The 15,964-nt window shown below is 41.4% G+C and overlaps 1 protein-coding gene across 9 annotated transcripts in view; it reads right to left on the bottom strand.

Moving 5' to 3' along the window:
- LOC135543535 (beta-adducin-like) overlaps positions 1-6,138 on the bottom strand; it is a 31,574-nt gene extending 25,436 nt beyond the window's left edge. For 3 of the 9 annotated variants that reach the window (XM_064970912.1, XM_064970901.1, XM_064970905.1), the window contains exon 1: positions 5,766-6,134. The gene's annotated coding sequence lies outside the window, so the exon portion shown is untranslated. Of the gene's footprint in view, positions 1-5,765 lie in introns of all 9 variants that reach the window. The other 6 variants (XM_064970882.1, XM_064970891.1, XM_064970946.1 and 3 more) reach the window with 5 other exon arrangements.
- Positions 6,139-15,964: the final 9,826 nt, after the last annotated feature.

Below are 15,964 nucleotides of genomic sequence, written 5' to 3'. Positions count from 1 at the left end.
CGTGGGCTATACTCGGCCTTGTCTCAGGATGGTAAGTTGGTGGTGGAAGATATCCCTCTAGTGGTGTGGGGCTGTGCTTTGGAAAAGTGGGTTATATCCTGCCTGTTTGGCCTTGTCCGTGGGTATTGTTGGACGGGGCCACAGTGTCTCCCAACCCCTCCTGTCTCAACCGCCAGTATTCATGCTGCAATAGTTTATGTGTCGGGGGGCTAGGGTCAGTCTGTTATATCTGGAGTATTTATCCTGTCTTATCCGGTGTCCTGTGTGAATTTTACTATGCTCTCTCTATTTCTCTCTCTCTCACTTTCATTATCCCTCTCTCTCTCTCTCTCTCTCTCTCTCACTTTCATTCTCTCACTTTCATTCTCTCACTTTCTCTCTCTTTCTCTCTCTCTCTCTCTCTCTCTCTCTCTCAGAGGACCTGAGCACAAGGACCATGCCTCAGGACCACATGGACTCCTTGCTGTCCCCAGTCCACCTGGTCGTGCTGCTGCTCCAGTTTCAACTGTTCTGCCTGCGACTATGGAACCCTTACCTGTTCACCAAACATGCTACCTGTCCCAGACCTACTGTTTTCAAGACCTACCTGTTGCACCCTCTACAACCACTGTGATTATTATTATTGGACCCTGCTGGTCATCTATGAACATTTGAACATCTTGGCCATGTTCTGTTATAATCTCCACCTGGCACAGCCAGAAGAGGACTGGCTACCCCTCGCAGCCTGGTTCCTCTCTAGGTTTCTTCCTAGGTTCCGGCCTTTCTAGGGAGTTTTTTCTAGCCACCGTGCTTCTACACCTGCATTGCTTGCTGTTTGGAGTTTTTGGCTGGGTTTTTGGACAGCACTTTGTGACATCAGCTGATTTAAGTAGGGCTTTATAAATACATTTGATTGATTGATATAAACATACTAATGTATGTTTCCTCTGCCCTGGCAGGTTCCAGTTCATGCTGTGCTGTGCTGTGGTGTGGTTGTGAGTGTGACTGCATCCCAAATGGCACCCTATTCCCTATATAGTATTCCACACTTGACCAGAGCCAACCTGGTCCTCAGGACAAATATACTGCTCCTCCACCACTACTTCCTCCTCCTGCTGCTCCCCAGCCTCATCACCTGAGCTCCAGGAAAATCCAGAGGAAAGAGAAGGAGAGGGGAGCTCTGACAGGGGAGCTCTGACTGCTGGTTATATGATGAGCCTCTGCCAGTCCAAATTAGGCATTGGGTATGTGGAAACCACATTTAATGTGCATGTGTGCAAATATTTATTGATCTGTGTAAATGCACCGGCCTCTTTCACTGGATTGATATGGCAGCCAGGCCTTTCTCCTGACTCCTGCATCTCCTGAGCTGGAGAACCAGTTAGAGGAAAGAGAGGGTGAATAGGAGAGTAGTCCCAGATTGATTTCTCTGGCCAGGCTTTCATTAGGTTAATGAGAGAAAGTGCAGTTAGTGGATACAAACTAATTATGGAACTACATTGGAAAAAGTCAGCATTGATTCTGTCTTGTTTATCCATGCTAACCCACTTTCATCTCAGCCAGTTGTCACTACCTAGCTAACTTAAACAAATATATCTGGGTGAAGATACAGTGTCTTTGTCATTGGCATTTTAGATCTAGACCCCCTTTTCATCTCAAGTTCTAAAAATAACAGAAAACTCAGCGTTCATATCTTCCTGAATATTCAAGCATAATTATATGCATAATGATGAGATCATCTTTCATAAATGAACAGGCCAAATTGCGTTGGATTGCTTTAATCAAAGTTCCTCTTGAGCATTATTGGTAGGGATGTTAACGTTTTAAATTAACCCTTGTATAATATTAGTCGTCTCTTCTGTGCTCCGGTCCTCATTATTTAGTCAGATTATTTAACCTTTTACTGCAGTGGGCTAAATCAGGTTCATACAGAATGTTTCTTAGTAGTATTAAACAAATATACTTTGAAAGAAAAGTAAAGACCTCACACACATGGTTCTGGGCTTCAAAAAAAGATAATAGTTTAAATGTATATGATTTTGAGTTTGCATCCCAATATTACACTTTGTATATCACAGAAGACTGAAATATAATGAAACCGTTTGAAATAGAAACACCTGATTGTCCGTGGGTTTTTGAAATAATGTTGATTAATTATGAAATTATGAAAAATATGAATAACATTCCACCAATGAGGCCACTAGAGGGGGATTTGGTCATTTGACTGCTGCAGGAAAGGGTTTTAATAGCCTGGGTGTGTTCTAAACGAACAAACGGACAGGAGGAACTGAGTGGTCTGATAATACACTATGTAAAATGATCGTGACCAGGGGTAAATGGTTACATGTTCTGCTATGTAGACTTTGATCCGAAGCCATTCTTGTGATTATTGTGACTTTGCCATTGTAATTGTTCGTAAGCTTGTGTAGTCTTGAATTAATTTATGATCGTATACTATCCATTTGTTGTTTGTATGCTGTTCTTGGTATGCCATTTTAATATTTGATCATTAACCAATGATATTAGGCCACGATTACAGACACCTCTGTCTCTTATACACTACATAAACGAGTCATCCCGCAGTGTTTGTGATTATACCCTGATGAAGACAGCTTGGCTGTCGAAACGTTGGTAATTACATTTTGCATCTGAGCTCCTAGAGTGTGCGGCTCTCTTTTATTTTTATTTACATGTTCTGCTATATCAGCTGGGTAGATTTCTAAACTGGACAGGATGCTGGAAAATCGTTGCAGAAAATCTGTCAAACCATCAGCATCTAAACACGCGAAACAGGCCCTGAGATTAGAGCCAGGCTTCTGAAAGGATGTAATTATGGTTTTCATTTATAGTTATCGACAATTATGCTCAAACTTGTGAACTATACACAATCAATGATGAGTGGGCATTCTTCTGAACCAATGGCTGTCATGCACTGCCTCGGTTGGGACAACACATTGAGGAGGATGAAGGATGTTAACTGGAAAGAAATATCAAAATGCACACTCAACAATAGAAAATCTATGAAAAATAGACAAACAGGCAGCTTTAAAGTTCAGCAGAACAACTGGGAACTTGAGAATGCATTTTCATGACATGTTTTAAACAGAACATGGAGCCTAGATAAAACATAGTCTAAAAAGATACAAAGACAGCTGGAGTTGAACCAAGGACAGGGCCAGGAAGGGTCTGTCTACCTTAAGCACTTTCCTAGATTCTGTAAATGGGGACAGTGCATCTCTCCGGACAGCAATGTCTCCACTGTTTCCTCTCTCCTGCATCTTGTCTCCCTTCCTCTTCAGCCATTAGGTCTCCATACATTATTGATTTTCTGACTTACTTCATACCGATAATGTTTATGATAAGTATTCGTATCTGGAACATAAAAGATATTCCACATAAACTTGTGTGTAGTTTATCTGTACACTTAGGCTACAATTGAACCGATTCCATTGCGAATAGCTGCATCAAACTATGTAGTTTAATGCCATGGAGTTAAGAACATGCCATGAGCTCACTCCACAGCTAGCTTGAAATGTTGCCAATGGAGCTGTCAAATTAGACATGTTTCTGTCGTTCAATCGGTTCGTAGTTTGTCAAGGAAGGCGGTCACGTGTGTTTGTGAGCAGAGGACCACTAGTCCACTAGGGGCAGTGGAGCTATATTGTTAGAAGCACACAGACTTCGGTTTCACCTACTAATGAATGATGATGCAGTGAAATAGACTCCATTTAGTAATGTAACCTGTGGCGTCCCACTAAGGATAGATACACCGACATATTATACATTGAGACTATCAGAGTTCCTAGAAACTAATCCTCAACAGTCTCCATGATGTGGCTGGTTCACCAGAGACCAGATTTCTCTCAGAGTATAAAGGGCTTGTGCCATGAACAAATGCTGGGTGCTTGTCTTATCTACATACACCCACCCATTACTCCACAGATAAAAGTCTACCCCTCCACTGTGAGGGAGAAATATCAAATCAAATCAAATGTATTGATTTAGCCCTCCTTACATCCGCTGGTACCTCAAAATCCTGTCTCAATCCTGTCTCAATCCTGTCTCGGAGCTCCAAGGACAATTCCTTGGACCTCATTGCTTGGTTTTTGCTCAGACATACACTGTCAACTGTGTGACATGATATAGACAGGTGTGTGCCTTTCCAAATCATGTCCAATTAATTCATTTACCACAGGTGGACACCAATTTAGTTGTAGAAAAATAACAAGGAAGATCAATGGAAACAGGATGCACCTGAGCTCAATTTTGAGTTTAATAGCAAAGGGTCTGAATACTTAAGGTATTTCTGTTTTTTATTTTTAATACATTTGCAAAGATTTCTAAAAACCAGTTTTTGCTCTGGCCTTATGGGGTATTGTGTGTCGATTGATGTGGTAAAATATGTATGTAATCCATTTTAGAATAAGGCTGTAACGTAACAAAATGTGGGAAAAGTGAAGGGGTCTGAATACTTTCTGAATGCACTGTACATGAAAGAAGCCATTTGATTATGATTACTAAAGCATGGTCAAGGGAAAGGGGGATACCTAGTCAGTTGACAACTGAATGCCTTCAACTGAAACGTGTCTTCCGCATTTAACCCAACCCCTTTGAATCAGAGAGGTACCGGGACTGCCGTAATCCACATCCAAGTCTTCGGCGCCCTGGGAACAGTGGGTTAACTGCCTTGCTCAGGGGCAGAATGACAGATGTTTATCTTGTCAGCGTGGGGATTTGATCCAGGAACCTTTCGGTTACTGGCCCAACGCTCTAACCACTAGGTCTGTTCAAAACAAATTGTCATCTGAAGAGAGCAATGCTTTGGGGAGGTGAAAGTGGATTTAAGTGACTCCTTTAAAAAAATAGGCCTAGCCTCCCCATTTTGTTCAGTTCCTCAATAGCAGCATCCCTCATATGATACCCCATGGCCCCTGCACGGCTGCCTAGCAACCAGACGAGCAGCGCTGCAACATCAGCTCCCACTGCGCGACTGATGTTTCAGCCCTGCCTGGCAGGAGGATCTAAACTGATGGCCACCCGCAATATGCCGAGCTATGTTGTGGTGTTACCAAGAGGTGAGCGGAGACGCCACTTTTTGTCCTCAAGAATCCATTATAGCCTGGCTACACAGGCCCAATTTGCATAATAAAAAGCGAAATGACCAATCCCCTAAAATTACAAATAAAGGGCGCACCCATGCAAGACGGTCCCTCCTCGTGACATAATCCAATTCCTTTTATGCGGTTTGACGTTGTAAAATAAGAGCATCTGCCATGCATGGGCTTTGTCAACTCGAATATAACATAACCACCGTGTAATACGTTTAAAGACAAAAGAAACGAATTTCTAACATCGAAAAGAATAGATAGGCTATACTATTCTGACGAAGAATGTCCATAAATCATAGGCATCCATGTCTGCTGCGGCAGAACAGATTGCTGGTGATGATTAGCAGACCAATAAAAATGTAGGCCATAGTAGGCAGCACAGCTGGGAGAAAAAGGTGGATCAGCTAGGCTTTTGAAATGATATTATAGGGAATTAGAAATGTTATTAATTTCAGGTTGGAGATGGTTTTATTTTCTACATCACTGGTCATTCTCCCATCAGTGGTATGGCAGGCATGCATCACACATTATAGTATAGGCTTAATTGCGGAGCAATGTCACCAAATGAAAGGTGTGTATCGGCAAATGGATTATCACGAATATGTTGATTACTCAAAACGAATTTACATCAAAGAAAAAAAACATTCAGGTATCCATTAAGTTATGTTGAGCGCTTACCTCAGTGCATTTTCCGCGCCTTGTCCTTTGTGGGTGCGCGTCACACCCTCTGTCGTAGGAATTAAAACCCAAGTAACACTATCTGCAGGAATTAAAATGCAACGCTAATGTTTACAGTGCTTGGTGATTCCGCTATGTCTGCCTCTACTGTGGCGGTTGGTATATATCCCCGTTGTTTTTCATCGTTGAGCGCGCCTGGACCAGCCCATCGCTAAGCCTGCCCACACTCCCAACACCCTGACCTCCGGAAATATCTTCTGCACGATCCGACACTGCCTGCACTCTACAAATTCTACAGCAATTTATTTGATTTGATATAACTTTTGTGAGAAAACTTCACCTTGGAATTCAATGTAAATATGGTGCACACCCCAATGGTGTTAGTTTTATTTTTGTCCTATGGCAGCCTGGAATTGTAATATTGTAAAAACATTGAAGCTGTGAACACGAATTACATCAAACTGGCGCCACCTTGTGCTCGAGGTTGAAGGACTCATAGGAAAAACAAACAAAGACCATTAGGTCCTACCCTTCATAGGCATGGCATTTAGAGGCAGAAGCTATGTATGTAGGGGTGGCGGTCAATAATCAAATATGACTATATTAGTCAGTCAAATTACATTTAGAAGTGCATGTGTATTGTTTACTTTGTTAGGTGTATTGTTTACTTTGTCATTATTATTTCATACAATCCTACACATTTTGCCATGGGGTGTAGAGAAAATGTTGCTGTTTTAAACAAGTTTGTTGCAATTCTACACATTTTGTCATGGGGTGGAGAGAAGATTTAGCAACTTAACAGGTCATTTCATGCAATTCTACACAATGTTTTCAGTTTTTAATATGATATCGAAGTCAGACTGATTAACAAAATCAATGGCCGGGCGGTTATTCGACCATGATTACCACAAGTTTAGATAGCTGGCTGCTAGACTAATATACCAATCTACATGTTTTTTTTGCTGACATGGCCAATTGAGTGACTATCACTGACTGACATAAGAGAAAAACTGCTAAAGCATAAACACATTTTGAAATTGCACCTTGGGTATTCTACTATTCTAACTCTCAACTCTGTGTTGAGACGCCCTTTTTGTTTGTGGGAAATTGATCAAACGCAACATGCAACAGATTTTGCATGTTGCGGTTCAAATAAGGAAATCAGTCAATTTAAATAACTTCTCTTGGCCCTAATCTATGGATTTCACATGACTGGGAATACAGATATGCATCTGTTGGTCACAGATACCTTAAAAAAGGTAGGGTGTGGATCAGAAAACCACTCAGTATCTGGTGTGACCACCATTTGCTTCATGCAGCGTGACACATCTCCTTCGCATAGAGTTGTTCAGACTGTTGAATGTGGCCTGTGGAATGTTGTTCCACTCTTCTTCAATGGCTGTGTGAAGTTACTGGATATTGGCAGGAACTGGAACACGCTGTCGTACACATCGATCCAAAGCATCCCAAACGTGCTCAATGGGTGACATGTCTGGTGAGTATGCAGGCCATTGAAGAACTGGGATATTTTCAGCTTCCAGGAATTGTGTGCTGATGCTTGCGACATGCGTCCGTGAATTATCATGTTGAAACATGCAGTTTTGTAGGCGGATGAATGGCACGACACTGGTCCTCAGGATCCCGTCACGCTATCTTTGTGCATTGAAATTGACATTGATAAAATGCAATTGTGTTCGTTGTCCGTAGCTTATGCCTGCCCATACCATAACCCCACCGCCAGCATGGGGCACTCTGTTCACAACGTTGACGTCAGCAAACCACTCGCCCACATGGCGCCATGCACGTGGTCTGCGGTTGTAAGGCTGGTTGGACGTACTGCCAAATTCTGGTAGAGAAATGAACATTCAATTCTCTGGCAAGAGCTCTGGTGGACATGCCTGCAGTCAGCATGCCAATTGTGTAACTCTGTGTTGTTATTTTTGTCACACTGCTTTGCTTTATCTTGGACAGGTCGCAGTTGTAAATGAGAACTTGTTCTCAATTGGCCTACCTGGTTAAATAAAGGTGAAATATCACAACTAGGTGCAATGCTTATTAACAGGAATGTAAACAAATGAGTGCACAACATTTGAGAGAAATAAGCTTTTTGTGCACATGGAACATTTCTGGGATCTTTTATTTCAGCTCATGAAACATCTTGGTCAGTAATGACCTTAGTGTACAGCAAGCAAACTTCATGGCTGAGTCCCAAATGGCAGTGCAATCCCTTTATAGTACACAGGAATAGGGTGCCATTTAATTTGCTAATAGTGCGCAATTTAAACACTTGCCCGCTATCATTCACCCCTTTCTATGATACATGTGTGAATATTGTACTATAAATTGTGTCTTCCTGTATTATACTTATACTAAAATGTGTATTTTATTCTACTGAGCCATTTACTTTATGTTCATATTGTTATCTTTTATTATTTCTTATTGTTGCATTGTCGAGAAGGAACCTGCAAGTAAGCATCACGTTGGACGGTGTATACCATGTGTATCCTGTACATATGACTAATTCAACTTGAAACATTTGGTATGCACACAGCTGTTGTAAACCTACCTGTGAGGTGTTTGTTGACAAACAGGCTTAGTCTCTCAGCCATTCCACTCAGTTGGGCTGGAACATCTGCAGCCTTCAAACTCAACTCTGGACCTTGATGCCTGACCCACTGCATTTTTTCATTGTTCTTCTTTAATCAGGGACTGGTTTAGACCTGAGACACCAGGCGTATGAAATGAATGACCAGGTAAAAAAGAAAACCAGCTCAGGACCTCATAGAGTAAGAGTTGAACATCCCTGCTCCATAGAGAGAAAACGGGTTGTGCGGTGCTGCCTGCTAGTACAGTCTAGGCCTGAGAGAATATCACAAGCTATAGACTGAGTATATAAAACATTATGAAAACTTCTCTTTCCGTGAAACAGACTGACAAGGTGAATACAGGTGAAAGCTATAATCCCTTATTAATGTCACTTGTTAAATCCACTTCAATCAGTGTAGATGAAGGGGAGGAGACAGGTTAAAGAAGGATTCTTAAGCCTTGAGACATGGATTGTGTATATCTGCCATTCAGAGTGTGAATGGGCAAGACAAAAAATGTAAGTGACTTTGAACAGGGTATGGTAGTAGGTGCCGGGCGCACTGGTTTGTGTCAAGAACGGCAAAGCTGCTGTTTTAAAATAACTCTTTCAACAGTTTCCTGTGTGCATCAAGAATGGTCCACCACCTAAAGGATATCCAGACATTTTGACACAATTTTGGGAAGCATTGGGGTTAACATGGGTCAGCATCCATGTGGAACACTTTCGACACCATGTAGAGTCCATGACCTGACAAAATGTGGCTGTTCTGGGGTGCAACTCAATATTAGGAAGGTGATCCTAATGTTTAGTATACTCAAGTGTATACAGGGTTGTCTTGCTAGCAGTCTAGGCCTGAGAGAATATCATAGGTTATATACAGGACTGTCTGCTAGCAGTCTAGACCCGAGAGAATATCACATGTTATATATAGGACTGTCTGCTATCAGTCTAGACCTGAGAGAATATCACAGCCAGTGGTGGAAAAAAGTACCCAACTGTCATACTTGAGTAAAAGTAAAGATACCTTAATAGAAAATGACTCAAGTAAAAGTCAAAGTCACCCAGTAAAATTCTACTTGAGTAAAAGTCTAAAAGTATTTGGTTTAAAATATACTTAAGTATCAAACATAAATGTAATTGCTAAAATGTACTTAAGTATCAAAAGTAAAAGTATAAGTAAATATAATATAAATATAAGTACATTCCTTATATAAAGCAAACCAGAAACCACCAATTTCTTGTTTTTTAAAATTTACGGATAGCCAGGGGCACACTCATTCAGACATAATTTACAAACGAAGCATGTGTGTTTCGTGACTTAGCCAGATCAGAGGCAGTATGGGTGACCAGGGATGTTCGGTTAAGAAGTGCGTGAATTGGATTATTGTCCTGTCCTGCTAAGCATTCAAAATGTAACGAGTACTTTTGTGTGTCAAGGAAAACGTATGGAGTAAAAAGTACAATATTTTCTTAAGGAATGTATTGAAGTAAAAGTATTTTTACTTAAGTACTTTACACCACTGATCACAGGGTATATATAGGGCTGTCTACTAGAACATTCAGACCTGCCAACATTGAAGAATTTGTATTAGTACCAATTGAGCGCGGTGGCACCCACAACAGCAAGTGTGAAAACCATACTAGTCATATCACAGGCAAATGCACTTTTTGTATCCTAATAACGATGTCAGAAGACTGCCTCAGTAAGAATGGTAGGCTATAGAGTTATGGGTACTTGTTAATTGACTGCTCTTCAGTAGCTAACAAGAAATAAGTTTAAATGCACAATCAGGGCTCTCCCTAGGATTTTCTGACAAGGTGGTGCTGATGTAGGGCTAAGGTTGGGTAGGGGCAGAGCGGAAGAGGCGAAGCGAGAGGATTTACTCCACCCAAAATCTGTCTGCGTGAGATAAGCCCTTTTGTGTAGGGAGGTCTATGAGTGAGTATCAAATAAAATTAGGCTTATTTTATCAAATAGAATTTTGGTAATGTTTAGACTGTTACAAATTTACTGATATAAGTGGATGCAAGTGACATTCCGGAAATTTTGAGAAAAACAACTTAGTTGTGCCTGTTGTTCACATGCGTTCAGAAAGTATTCAGACCATTTGACCATTTCCACATTCTATTACATTACAGCCTTTTTCTAAAATGGATGAAATTATTTTTTCCCCTCATCAATCTATACACAATACCCCATAATGACAAAGCGAAAACAGGTTTTTAGACATTTTTGCAAATGTACTACAAATAAAATACAGAAGTCCCTAATTTACATAAGTATTCAGACCATTTGCTATGAATCTCGAAATTGAGCTCAGGTGCATCCTGTTTCCAATGATCATCCTTGAGATGTTTCTACAACTTGATTGGAGTCCACCTGTGCTAAATCCAATTGACTGTACATGATTTGGAAAGGCACACACCTGTCTATATAAGGTCCCACAATTGAGTCCTGCAGTTATTTGTAACTTATTTTGTACATAATGTTTCTACCACCATGCCTTATGACTGAAAAGAGCTTCTAAATATCAGGACAGCATTTACTCACCCCGTAGTGGAGGAATACTTTGTCTTTAAAGAGTCGGACAGGAAGGTTTTACTTCAGACACATGCCCGACTAGCATCACCACCCTGGATGGTTCCGACCTAGAATATGTGGACATCTATAAGTACCTAGGTGTCTGGCTAGACTGTAAACTCTCCTTCCAGACTCATATCAAACATCTCTAATCCAAAATCAAATCTAGAATCTGCTTTCTATTTCGCAACAAAGCCTCCTTCACTCACGCCACCAAACTTACCCTAGTAAAACTGACTATCCTACCGATCCTCGACTTTGGCGATGTCATCTACAAAATAGCTTCCAATACTCTACTCAGTTAACTGGATGCAGTTTATCACAGTGCCATCCGCTTTGTTACTAAAGCACCTTATCCCACCCACCACTGTGACCTGTATGCTTTAGTCGGTGGCCCTCGCTACATAATTGTCGCCAGACCCACTGGCTCTAGGTCATCTACAAGTCCATGCTAGGTAAAGCTCCGCCTTATCTCAGTTCACTGGCCACGATGGCAACACCCACCCGTAGCACGCGCTCCAGCAGGTGTATCTCACTGACCATCCCTAAAGCCAACACCTCATTTGGCCGCCTTTCCTTCCAGTTCTCTGCTGAGTGTGACTGGAACGAATTGCAAAAATCGTTGAAGTTGGAGACTTTTTCAACTTTAAACATCTGCTATCTGAGCAGCTAACCGATCGCTGCAGCTGTACATAGTCCATCGGTAAATAGCCCACCCAATTTACAGTGCCTTGCGAAAGTATTCGGCCCCCTTGAACTTTGCGACCTTTTGCCACATTTCAAGCTTCAAACATAAAGATATAAAACTGTATTTTTTTTGTGAAGAATCAACAACAAGTGGGACACAATCATGAAGTGGAACGACATTTATTGGATATTTCAAAGTTTTTTAACAAATCAAAAACAGAAAAATTGGGCGTGCAAAATTATTCAGCTCCTTTACTTTCAGTGCAGCAAACTCTCTCCAGAAGTTCAGTGAGGATCTCTGAATGATCCAATGTTGACCTAAATGACTAATGATGATAAATACAATCCACCTGTGTGTAATCAAGTCTCCGTATAAATGCACCTGCACTGTGATAGTCTCAGAGGTCCGTTAAAAGCACAGAGAGCATCATGAAGAACAAGGAACACACCAGGCAGGTCCGAGATACTGTTGTGAAGAAGTTTAAAGCCGGATTTGGATACAAAAAGATTTCCCAAGCTTTAAACATCCCAAGGAGCACTGTGCAAGCGATAATATTGAAATGGAAGGAGCATCAGACCACTGCAAATCTACCAAGACCTGGCCGTCCCTCTAAACTTTCAGCTCATACAAGGAGAAGACTGATCAGAGATGCAGCCAAGAGGCCCATGATCACTCTGGATGAACTGCAGAGATCTACAGCTGAGGTGGGAGAGTCTGTCCATAGGACAACAATCAATCGTATATTGCACAAATCTGGCCTTTATGGAAGAGTGGCGAAAAGAAAGCCATTTCTTAAAGATATCCATAAAAAGTGTTGTTTAAAGTTTGCCACAAGCCACCTGGGAGACACACCAAACATGTGGAAGAAGGTGCTCTGGTCAGATGAAACCAAAATTGAACTTTTTGGCAACAATGCAAAATGTTATGTTTGGCGTAAAAGCAACACAGCTCATCACCCTGACCACACCATCCCCACTGTCAAACATGGTGGTGGCAGCATCATGGTTTGGGCCTGCTTTTCTTCAGCAGGGACAGGGAAGATGGTTAAAATTGATGGGAAGATGGATGGAGCCAAATACTGGACCATTCTGGAAGAAAACCTGATGGAGTCTGCAAAAGACCTGAGACTGGGACGGAGATTTGTCTTCCAACAAGACAATGATCCAATACATAAAGCAAAATCTACAATGGAATGGTTCAAAAATAAAAATATCCAGGTGTTAGAATGGCCAAGTCAAAGTCCAGACCTGAATCCAATCGAGAATCTGTAGAAAGAACTGAAAACTGCTGTTCACAAATGCTCTCCATCCAACCTCACTGAGCTCGAGCTGTTTTGCAAGGAGGAATGTGAAAAAATGTCATTCTCTCGATGATTCTCTTCAATACTGATAGAGACATACCCCAAGCGACTTACAGCTGTAATCGCAGCAAAAGGTGGCGCTACAACGTATTAACTTAAAGGGGCTGAATAATTTTGCACGCCCAATTTTTCAGTTTCTTGATTTGTTAAAAAAGTTTGAAATATCCAATAAATGTCGTTCCACTTCATGATCGTGTCCCACTTGTTGTTGATTCTTCACAAAAAAATACAGTTTTATATCTTTATGTTTGAAGCCTGAAATGTGGCAAAAGGTCGCAAAGTTCAAGGGGGCCGAATACTTTCGCAAGGCACTGTACCTACCTCATCCCCATACTGTTTTTATTTATTTACTTTTCTGCTCTTTTGCACACCAGTATCTCTACCTGCACATGACCATCTGATCATTTATCACTCCAGTGTTAATCTGCTAAATTGTAATTATTCGCCTACCTCCTCATGTCTTTTGCACACAATGTATATAGACTCTTTTTTCCTTTTTTTCTACTGTATAATTGACTTGTTTATTGTTTACTCCATGTTTACTCTTTGTGTTGTTGTCTGTTCACACTGCTATGCTTTATCTTGGCCAGGTCGCAGTTGTAAATGAGAACCTGTTCTCAACTAGCCTACCTGGTTAAATAAAGGTGAAAAAAAAATGAAAAAAAGACGAGCCGTCATTCGCAGGAGAAAGAGACGGAGATATTGGGACCACACTATTTACCAAGAGAGTTTTAATCTATATTCTTTGTAGCTGTCTATTTACCACCACAAACCGATGCTGACACTAAGACCGCACTCAATGATCTGTATGCGGCCTTTAGCAAACAGGAAAACGCTCATCCAGAGGAGGCGCTCCTAGTGGCCAAGGACTTTAATGCAGGGAAACTTAAATCCGTTTTACCTAATTTCTACCAGCATGTTACATGTGCAACCAGAGGAGAAAAAAGACTCTAGACTACCTTTACTACACACACAGAGAGGCGTACAAAGCTCTTCCTCGCCCCCATTTGGCAAATTTGACTATAATTCTATCCTCCTGATTCCTGCTTATAAGCAAAAACTAAAGCAGGAAGCACCAGTGACTCGGTCAATAAGAACCCATCTCTCTGTTTCAGAGGGGTTGGGTTAAATGTGCAAGACACATGTCAGTTGAAGGCATTCAGTTGTACAACTGACTAGGTATCCCCCTTTTCCTAAAAAAGTGGTCAGATGAAGCAGATGCTAAGCTACAGGACTGTTTTGTTTGCACAGACCGGAATAGGTTCCAGGATTCTTCCGATGGCATTGAGGAGTACACCACATCAGTCACTGGCTTCATCAATAATTGCATCGATGACATCGTCCCCACAGTATACCATACGTACATACCCCAACCAGAAGCCATGGATTACAGGCTACATCCACACTGAGCTAAAGGGTAGAGCTGTCGTTTTCAAGGAACTTATAAGAAATCCCACCTGCCCTCCAACAAACCATGAAACAGGCAAAGCGTCAATACAGAACAAAAATTGAATCATACTACACCGGCTCTGAAGCTCGTTGGATTTGGCAGGGATTGCATACTATTACAGACTACAAAGGGAAGCACGAGCTGCCCAGTGACACGAGCCTACCAGACGAGCTAAATTACTTCTATGCTGACTTCGAGGCAAGTAACACTGAAACATGCATGAGAGCATCAGATGTTTCGGATGACTGTGTGATCACACTCTCCATAGCCGATGTGAGTAAGACCTTTAAACAGGTCAACATTCACAATGCCGCTGGGCCAGACGGATTACCAGGACGCATACTCCGAGCATGCGCTGACCAACTTGCAAGTGTCTTCACTGACATTTTCAACCTCTCTCTCTACTGCCAAGCTTCTGAACAGCTAATCAAAGGGCTACCCAGACCCCTATTTTACGCTGCTGCTACACTCTGTTAATTATCTATGCATAGACACTTTAACTTTACCTACATGTACATATTACCTCAATTACTTCAACTAACCACACATTTATCTGTATTGATACCCCCTTTATATAGCCTGCTATTGTTATTTTACTGCTGCTGTTTAATTATTTGTTACTTTTATTTTACATTTTTATCTATTTTTTACTTAACACTTTTTTTCTTAAAACATCTTAAAGCATTGTTGGTTAAGGGCTTGTAAGTAAGCATTTCACTGTAAGGTCTAATAAACTTGAAGTATTCAGCCCATGTGACAAGTAAAATTCTCAAATGGAAGAAGTTTGGAACAACCAAGACTCTTCCTAGAGCTGGCCACCCGGCCAAAATGAGGAATCGAGGGAGAAGGGCTTTAGTCGGGGAGGTGACCAAGAACACAATGGTTATTCTGACAGAGCTCCAGAGCTCCTCTGTAGAGTTGTGGAGATGGGAGAACCTTCCAGAAGGACAACGACCCTAAGCATACAGCCAAGACAATGCAGGAGTGGCTTCGGGACAAGTCTCTGAATGTCCTTGAGTGGCCCAGCCAGAGCCCGGACTTGAACCCAATCAAACAACTCTGGAGAGACCTGAAAATAGTTGTGCAGCGACGCTCCCCATTCGACCTGACAGAGCTTAAGAGGATCTGCAGAGAAGAATGGGAGAAACTCCGCAAATACATGTGTGCCAAGCTTGTAGCGTCATTCCCAAGTAGAGTCGAGGCTGTAATTGCTGCCAAAGGTGCTTCAACAAAGTACTGAGTAAAGGTTCTGAATACTTATGTGAATGTGATATTTAAAAAAATATATATATAAATTAGCAAAAATGCCTAAAAACCTGTTTTTGCTTTGTCATTATGGGGCATTGTGTTTAGATTGATGAGGGAAAACATTTGAATCAATTTTAAAATAAGGCTGTAACATAACAACATTTGGGAAAAGTCAAGGGGTCTGAATACTTTCTAAATCACTGTATATGAGCTTGTTTCAGATCTCCATCCCTGACCTAATTCATCAAGTTAGGTCTGACTACTAGGCTACTATTCATTCAACAT

The sequence above is a fragment of the Oncorhynchus masou genome, chromosome 1 (assembly GCF_036934945.1).
Source record: "Oncorhynchus masou masou isolate Uvic2021 chromosome 1, UVic_Omas_1.1, whole genome shotgun sequence".
NCBI classification, from domain to species: Eukaryota; Metazoa; Chordata; class Actinopteri; order Salmoniformes; family Salmonidae; genus Oncorhynchus; species Oncorhynchus masou.
This window is presented reverse-complemented; position numbering and strand designations above follow the sequence as displayed.